Genomic DNA, 9,497 nt, shown 5'->3' with positions numbered 1-9,497 from the left:
CTCCGCGATGAGTCTGCTTCTCTGTCTCCCTCTGCTCCTCCCTCTTGCTCGTTCACATTCTCTCTCTCAAATAAATAAATAAATAAATCCTTTTTAAAAAATAAAAATAAATTCAGGCAATTTATAGTTAAGATTTGTGTCAGGAATTAATGGAAGGTAAGGGGAAAGTGTCATGTAAGAAATACTCTGACTGGCCCACAATACCATTACCTTCAAAGAAACAAGGTTGGTAGCAGAGGGTGGTGCTGAAGGGGAAGCGATGATCAACTTCCCTGGGCAAGGCCAGCCCTGGTCACCATTGGGGCCATTTCTCTCCTGGATGAGAGAAATGACCTGCCTGGATGACCTGCCTCTAGGCCAGCAGCCACTCAGTCCTGCTTTGCTTCTTCCACCACTTCCTGGGCTCTCTGTGCTGGGCTAGTCCATGTATTTGCTTTTTCAGGGCAAAGGACCCTATCAGGATGCCCGTGTCTCCCCACAGTGGTGACATAGGTAGTGACCACCACTGAAGGCTCCACTCAAGGCATGGCTGGTCCAGATCAACCCACAAAAAACCCGCTCTTCCAAAGTTACAGGCACTGGAGTCGTTTTCGCTACCTAGTTCACTGAATCTTTTCACCTGCTCTGTGGAGTCAGTTCTATTATTTTCCCATTTTGCATTTGAGGAAACAAAATCAGACAGGTAAGTCATGTGTGTCAGACCGCAGTTCCTGAGTGGTAGCTGTGGGACGCACACCCAGGGAGTGTGACTGTGGCGCCCAACTATTTACTCACTGTTTTCTATGAAACATAGAAGAGGGAAAGGAAGAGAATGGAAATAATGGCCAATTCCACCAACAGAGATGACTACTGGTTTCATTTCCTTCCTGCTGTCCTTATTGCAAGCTCCATCTGACATCACCGTGGCAGTAATGGCAGCTTCCCAGGCACGTTCCTGTGGGAAATTGTCTCTCTTCTTCCCTATCAGTGGCATATCTCAAGACCACCCCTGAGAAAAGCTGCACCCCTGCCCCCTCCAGGTGACCCCTGTGGGGCCCACACCAAATGAGTCTCTTGACCAGACCCAAGGCCTGTTCTGTCCTCCCTTCCCACACCAGGGCCCGGTTCCTGAAGAGGCCTGCCCTCCTTTGCGTACAGCATGGCTAACCTAATCATATCAGGTCATAATGCTGAAGCGGTAAGTCAGTTACTCCTCTTACTCCTCACAGGTGACATGTTTCTAAAGAGACAGGAATGTTTGAGAGATACTGTGGTTTTTTGCTGCAAGCCCAATGTAGAGATAACACTGGGATCCACCAGGCTTTTGGCATTTTCTTGGAGCATGTCATCTCTATTTTGAGGCTTTACCAGTGGGAAAGAAGTGTTTTCACGGTAAAAGCACCAGATGTGGAGCTGTGATGAGGAGTGGTGGCAGGTGGGCAGTGGGGAAAGATGTTTCATCTTGTAACACAGGAAATCCCCGACCTGGGAGCCACTGAGGACTCTGGTGAGGGCAGCTCATCTTGGAGGTTGTTCTTGCCTCAAAGCCTAGGCTGACTACAAGGCTCCTTCTGCCCCCAGAGCACAATTAGAGAGAACGGAGGGCCCGGGCCCGAAAATAGAGCAGTGCAGGGAGAAGGAAAGTTGGGGACAGCCCTCTCGGACACGATGCTTCCCTTTTAGGAGAAATATTTCTTAATATCCCTTTTACTCTCTGCAAATAGAATTCTTAGATAATATAACCTACCTACACACATTTTTTTAAAAAAATCAATATGATCTCCTACCTATAATATAAAGTATAAATAAAAAGAAAGTAATCATAAATAAAATGTGTTTAAATATGTGATCCTAGGGGCATCTATCTGGGTGGCTCAGTGGTTGAGCATCTGCCTTTGGCTTAGGTAACAACCCTTGGTCCTGGGATCGAGTCCCACATTGGGCTACCTGCAAGGAGGCTGCATCTCCTTCTGCCTATGTCTCTGCCTCTCTCTGTGTGTCTCTCATGAATAAATAAATAAAATCTTTAAAAAAAATACGATCCTAGCACACGAATACACTGGAGGACATAGCAAAGAGCCAGATGCTTGCACCTTCACTTAAAATCATCATGAGCACAACAGCTACAAAGATTGATATAGGTGTGGTTAAAATTGGTGAGTTAATATCAGAATAAATATTGCTGTCAGAAACATCCATTTACAAAATTGTGAACTTTAGGTAAAGTGCTAAACAAAACATAATATCATCTTCCTTTGACTCACAGTTACATTCTAGGCTCAGAGAATTATCTGTAGGATTTTCAAACATCTAGGGCAATTTCCCAAAGTCATATAAGACCCAGAAGAGCTGCTGTAAGGGAGGATTACCTTGTGCATTTCAGGAAGCTCAGCATCCTTGGTCCCCTCCCTAAAATGTCAGTGGTACCCTCCAGTCTGTGACAAACAAAACTGCTTCCATTAATTCCCATAATTCTCCCAGTGGTGTGACCATCACTGAGAATTGATGTCTGGGGAGACCTCAGGAAACTATTTGCAATAAGATCCCATGCCCTAACTCCATGTATGGTATGAATAATTCAGTAGCATCCTGGAAACAGAGGCCCAAAACCTGATAAACAGTACAGGTACATGTTGGTGACATGTTTCCCAAGAAACTAAAACTATGCTTGCCCTTAGACCAAACTATAAAATCAACATAGTAGGATTCAATCAGGGATTTGCTAAGTCATCCTAAAGAGCTAGAAGTACCTAAGACTAGAAATTTAATGCTAACCTAAATAATGGTAGTAATAAATCCAAACAACTTTAGGTAAACTTGATGAAAATCAATTCATCAAACATCAATTCACCGAAAGATAAGTCACTCAGTGACCAATTCCTCAAAAGCCAACATGTTGAAAATTAATTTGCTGAATGATTAATTTACCCCAGACTGCCAAATCTGGTACCTGAAATCTTAGGCCTCTAGATGAGCTCATCAGAGTGATTTCAGTCCAAGCCAGTTTGCTACAGGTGTGTCACTGAGGCTGGCCAACTGCTAGTGAATTTGGCACTTTGGGTCTATGTCATTGTGTAACAAGACGATTTTGTACATTTGAGATCTCATGCAGTGGGCACATCTTCAATGTCAAGGATTTGATAAATAATAAGGTAGGTTTCTCTCTGCAACTATATTTAGCCCATTGTCTTTCCTATTATCCTTAATCATGGCCTTGTGAATAAGTTCAAACAAATATATTGTGCATGTTTCAGATTTCAGACTCCTTTCACTTTAATGTCGTATATGTGGAAGAATGGTTTGCCCTTTAAACACAGTTTTATGCCAGTTTTCCCTTCCCTATTTTTGCTGACTTTATCAGTCTTTTGAACAAAAATTTTTGTCTACTTGTTAATTTTGCGTATCTATAACAAATGCGGAAACTAGAATTTTCTTTTCATGAAATGAGTTCTATATATAACTTTAGGTGTGTGGCCTATAAAATCCAAGTTATGCTTGAAGCCTCAAAACAAGAGAAGGTACGAGGCTGTGCTGCAGAGTGAGCTCACCTGTTAACATATAAAATGCTGTGCAGTGGAGATCTAAAAGTAAAAAACATAAGGCCAACATTCAACCAGGTCAGGCTGACAAACTCTCAGTAAAATTGCCGGCTGAAGCAGCTCCCATGAGCCACACCAAACAGACACTGAGAGTGACGCCGCTTCAGAGACAACTGAAGCAACGTCATACAATCCATCTGCGACAAGCTCCATGAATAGGTAGCAGAAGCAAGGTTTTGGAGAATCAATACTTTGGTAAGTGGTTCACTCTGCAAATTGAGGATTCAGGACCTGACTTTCAGCAAACTGGTATATCGGCTTTTGGAAAGTTGGTTTGCTTCACTTAAGAAGTGATGTTGTGGCGCAGCGGTTTGGCGCCTACCTTTGGCCCACGGCGCGATCCTGGAGACCCGGGATCGAATCCCACATCGGGCTCCCGGTGCATGGAGCCTGCTTCTCCCTCTGCCTGTGTCTCTGCCTCTCTCTCTCTCTGTGACTATCATAAATAAATAAAAATTAAAAAAAAAAAAGTGATGTTATAGGCAGAAGAAAATAAGAGTGACAAAAGCGAGCATGGGGGGAAGCCCTCCCAGCACAGCACATTCACGAAGGTGTCCGTTCTCATTCTGACCTGCGCGTGGATGCTCCTTGGAGACAGCGGCCTCAGGCTAGCTCAGCCGCTGCCAAGAACAGGTGACTCTCCTTGCCAATCCCTCTCTGACTCTGCACTCACCTGGAATGCTTCATGATTATAAATGATCTTCCCCAGTAGATTTCCCCTAGAGAGAGAATTTATAGGTCAAGGGTCGGAGGTACCTAGTCACCTTGGTGGACATAAATCTAAATGTGCATTAATAAAAGGGCATCTCTGTTTTGCCATCTGTATTTTATGAGCTTTGTAAAGTGTGGGTCAAAGCCACTGAGTCTGATCACCCCCAGGACCTTGGTAAGATGAATTTTTCACAGTGTCTGTGAATAATGGCTGGACCCAGGTCTGTTCTCGATTCATCCAGGTAGTTCTGCAGCCTTATTGTAAAATAATTATATAGAAATAAATAATTTCTATATTCAGGGAAAACATGGCTGAGGAGGACTCTACATTTAAAAAGTGGACCTAAAGTAATTGCAGAGAGAATAAAATATTTTTATTATATATTTTACATAAAACCCTGATGTAATCATATGCATCCAAAGCCACATTGGCCAGGAGGCTAAGATAGGGTCACATTAGCAGAAATAAACAGTATTTCTCTTCAGTGTGCTACTGTGGGCCTTGCACACACGTTATTTAGGGGGTTCCCATAGAGCTCTTGTGTGCCAGGGAAGAGACCCCTCAGCTCCCCCTGCCACTGCCCTGCCCTGCTTGGCTCCTGTCATCTGGGCCCACTGCCTAGAGAGCTCCTCACGACGTTCACAGCCAGGTGGGCACCAAAGGGCAGCCATCTGCTCTGGGGCCTTGTCCCCCTGTTTCTCCAGCTGGATCTGGATTTGCAGAAGCTCCTCCAGGTCTTCCAGGTGCCAAGACTGGGCTTTCCTTGCTGCTGTCCTCCTCCTGACACTTGTCCTCCTCCTGGCACTACAGGGAGAGTGAGGAGTAGCTCCCTCTTCTCCTTTTCATCGCAGTGGGCTCAGGACCTTGCAGCACTGCCACATGTCTCCAAAGAGTTGCCACAAACATCCGTAGGACTCAACTAAGGCTCATCCTAGGCCCAGCTAGAGGAGCGGTTGACCATCGCTATGCAGAACTGGAAGGTAAACAGGCTCCGTGCATCAGAGAATCAGGAAGTGATGCAGAATCGCCCAAAGAAGACACGTTCCATCAGCATCAGGGTAAAAGGTTGGCTTTACCCCTTGGCTGCCTCTGATCTGTCCTAGCAATCTGGAGAGAGATGGGAGCATTACCATCAAAACCACACTGAAGAACATAGGTCACTTTTATAACCATAAAAAAAAAAAAGGTAGCGTTTTAAACCATCATTGTAATAACAGCATACACTCATTTGTTTAGTTTAATGCTTTAGTTTAATGCTTAGTGAGGTGTGTGCACTGCCACCGGAAGTCCCAAGAACGTGGGTACGGCCACTCTCGATGAATCATTTTGCTGTCTCCATAAAGTCACAAGCGGACAAAACCCTTTAGGTGGTGTTGAGAGATACCCGGTCTAACTGGATCCCACTAAGAGCTGCATCCGATATTCCATCACCCTGAGTGGGCAGGCCAGGTAACGATTTTCCCATCCACCTTCTTTTCCCTGCACCTTTGGAATGGGACCTCAGTGGGGTTTGGGCCTGCCTGGCCCTGCCCAGGTTCCCTTTCCAACCCCTCCCCTCCCTCGTCATGTATCTGAACGATCATGTGCACACACACATGCACACACATGTACACACATTTTGCTCTTGGTCTGGGTGATTTCCAAGACTGCTGATCAACCCTAGTACTGCTTTCTTGATTAATAGTCACTCTATCCAGGCTTCACCTCCATAAACTTGAAGAATTTTCCCTGGTTCTGCTCTGCTGCTCCAAGAAAGCGGAGAACCTCCGAGCAGCCTGGAATCCCACCTTTCCCATGTCATTTCCAGACGGGATTCATGGAGGACATCTGTGTCCTCCGGGAGGCCTACATTCTTGTTCCACAGGTACCTCTAATTGACTTCAGCATTCCCTTTCTTGTGAAATCTTTTATTCCATGTGTCTTTCTCTCAGTCTCGCTCTTCTTTCAAACCAAGTGAGAAGAGGGACTCTGCTATTTATGGTTGACCTTATCCTGTGTTTTATAAGGTATGCTAAAGGATTTTCTCCCCACCTCTGCCACGGGGTTTTAAAATTAATTTTGAAAGAGAATGCAATTTCTGAGGCTGTCCTTCCTTGAAGGACATTTTTTATTCTCTCTGCAGAATGCGTACTGAGGATTATTCTATAGAAGAAATTGTTCCTGGACCTCTGTTTTATTTTATTCTTGGTGTTGTTTCAGAGGGGGGGGGGATAGGTGACCTGGTGACCCAACTAACAGGAAGGCAGTGTCCCCCCTCTCAGGCTGAGGTTACTTTACAACATAATCAGGGTGAGCGGTGGATATCCTGAAATACTGGCGACGCTCTCTACAAAAAACATCCTTCTGCCTCAGGCCAAACCTATTCACCTTTGCGGTTATTCTTGCTCAGTGTCTAGCATTTTGCTTTCAGCTATCATACTTGGTTCCTCAGTGATTAAAAAGAAGACACAGGGCTTGTTTTACACACACACATATACACACAGACTCTGGGAGAAATGTGCCTTCCAGAAGAGTTCCTTTTATTGCTACTCAAGCCTGAACCTCTTCCTTGAGAAGAGAAGGGCAAAAGGAGGGAGGGTGTATGTGCTGTGTGAGTTTGGGCCTGTGTTTCCTCCACCTCAGTGGTGGTCTGCAGTTGGAGTTGGAGAGGGAAGCAGTCAGAGAAGCTGAAAGCCAGCCGCCACAGGATGAGCACTTCCTTTCTCCCAGTTCCATAGCCTGGCTAACACTCCAGCACACATAGGTAGGAAGCAGAGATGGACAGCACTGCTATGTCCATATTCCTGTTGGGGACCTTTTCATACTCAAAACCAAAATATGTCATGCAGGGGACACCTGGATGACTCAGTGGTTAGACATCTGCCTTTGGCTTAGGTCATGACCCCAGGGTCCTGGGATCAAGCCCCGCATCAGACTCCCCGCAGGAAGCCTGCTTCTCCCTCTGCCTGTGTCTCTGCCTCTCTGTCTGTGTCTCTCATGAATAAATAAATAAAATCTTAAAAAATATATATGGCATGCATATATATTTCTGAGTTCCTTCTAAAGAAGTGGCAAGACCATTTGTTCATGGAAATCCTCCCAGGGTTAACTGTGAATATTGTCATTATCGGTTTGAGGTGAGCATAGTGGTGATGGGTGTGTGCCAGCATGTGGCTCTGTTTCCCCTGCTTCTCTCTCCTGGTTTCTACTTACTCTCACATTTGTCAGCACTGGCAAGGGCAGGCAATCATTCCCTATTATTACCAACCATAAAGCACACAAAACTGAAGGCAGACCACTCCTGAGTCCCTGACCACTGGTTCTACCCAACAGCATACAGCCGTTCCAGGGTGGGGATTTATCATTTACCATTCAGAGTGACCCCAAAGGCTACCACTGTAAATATACGTATCTGACTATATTTTTAAAAGAAAGTGAACCTAAACACAAACAAAACAAACAATTTGCTGAAATCCAACTAACTAGAACTCTTACTTAATTAGGATTATAAACTACAAAGAAAAGAAAGAAGCAAAATAACAAAAAAGATAAAAATTATAGCTATTTATTGTGTCACTTCTGTGCACCAGGAAGTTATTTTATAACCTATTTGTACCCACCTGTGGGAAACCCTAAGGGTCATAGAGGTTTAAGTAACCTAGACAAGATGCTACTACTACTTGCAAGTGACAGAGTCAAAATTCAAACCCAGGTTCCATTTTCTAAAGAGCTATGCTGTGTTTATCTTGTTTTTGTTGCGGTGTTTTGTTTTGTTTTGGTTTGGTTTAGTTTTTGTATTTGAACCCTCAGTCATGTAGTGGGTAAGAATTTTACATCTATAGGGATAGTTATTAGTTGTTCACCAAATATTTTCAGATCTCCACCTTTTTGGGCACAGACTTCCTGACGTCAGCTGGTTGCACAAGGCCCTGTGACCCATTCCGGCCAATGAGTTGTGAGTGGAAGTACTAATTGTGGTGTGTGTCAACACCAGACCGGGACCTCTCAGAGCTCCCTTCCCTCTGTGAATGGCCCAGTTCCAGCTCCATCAGTATAGGTCCTAAAGCGAGAACAACATTGAGCCAACCCCCAGCAGGTAGATATGCTGTGTGCTGAAATTTGGGGATTGATATTGCAGCATAGTCTAGCCTACCCTAACTGAAACAACCTAGAAAGTACAAAATGTACCTTTATTTTCTCTTAACTGAACTCTATGAGCAAGCCCTCACTTTTACCAACGTAGAAAATCTAGTCTTACTCACTCTACTCACTTTCTTTTTTTTTTTTTAAGATTTTATTTATTTATTCATGAGAGACACACAGAGAGAGAGGCAGAGACACAGGCAGAGGGAGATCTACTCACTTTCAATGTAATGGTCAGCCATTTTTTGAGGGAGGAATACTTGGTAAACTCAAGGTTCTGCTCCCTGCCTTGTCCAGTGGGGAACAGGATAGTACATCTAAGTTCTAGGCAATGGAGGAAGTGAGAAGAGAGGCACAGGGGGACCCCTTTGCTCCACAGCTTCCATTCTGCAGGCCATCATGGCCGTGTGCCTTCCCTCTCAAGCTCTGTAGTGGATGGCCAGCACTGCCAAGGCCTGCGAACACCAGATGCACCACTCTGGCACCTCCTCATCCCAATCCAAGGCCTCTGGTATCTGTTAGCCTACTCACAGCATTTCTCCTTCCCCTATGGACCGCAAGGTCTTTAAGATGCTATGAATTAGTCCTCAGGTACTTCATTCAGCCCCAGGGACCACCGTTCCGGCACCAGGCCACATCGCAGGTGATGGCAGGAGATGTCTTTCCCTAAGAACCTCACCGCCTCCCGAGGCTAGTCCTTGGGTAGCAAGGCACAAGTGTCTGCTCATCTTGGGCCCCACCTCCCTGAATCTATCAGAGGTGTCTGTCCATTTGGTCCTACCCAGTTGCTGGGATTAAGCCCAAGGAGAGGGGTCCAGGGTGGTGGTCAGGATTCCAAACATTCTCACAGGGAAGTACCACAGTGACATCTCTGTCTCTCGCCTCCTGTTCTGGGACTGAAAGTTGTCTCTTCCATCCTGCTACTCACGGTGCTGGTTTGCAACACAAGAGGGACGCTATGCTGGCATGTGAATCAACACACTGTTCCCTTCATCGAGGAAGTCTGGCTACTAAAAAAAAAAAATAATAGTGCCAACTGAACTAAGTAGTGTTCACAGTGATAAAGTTGATTTACATTCTGTTAT

The 9,497-nt window shown here is 45.1% G+C and overlaps 1 long non-coding RNA gene across 1 annotated transcript in view; it reads right to left on the bottom strand.

Annotated features, from left to right (window-relative positions):
- Window positions 1-4,638: 4,638 nt before the first annotated feature.
- LOC112648695 (uncharacterized) overlaps window positions 4,639-9,497 on the bottom strand; it is a 71,988-nt gene continuing 67,129 nt past the window's right edge. The window contains exon 4 of the long non-coding RNA XR_003129218.3: window positions 4,639-5,397. This is a non-coding gene — a long non-coding RNA (uncharacterized LOC112648695). The remainder of the gene's footprint in view (window positions 5,398-9,497) is intronic.

This window comes from Canis lupus, chromosome 7 (genome assembly GCF_003254725.2).
Source record: "Canis lupus dingo isolate Sandy chromosome 7, ASM325472v2, whole genome shotgun sequence".
Classification (NCBI taxonomy): Eukaryota; Metazoa; Chordata; class Mammalia; order Carnivora; family Canidae; genus Canis; species Canis lupus.
This window is presented reverse-complemented; position numbering and strand designations above follow the sequence as displayed.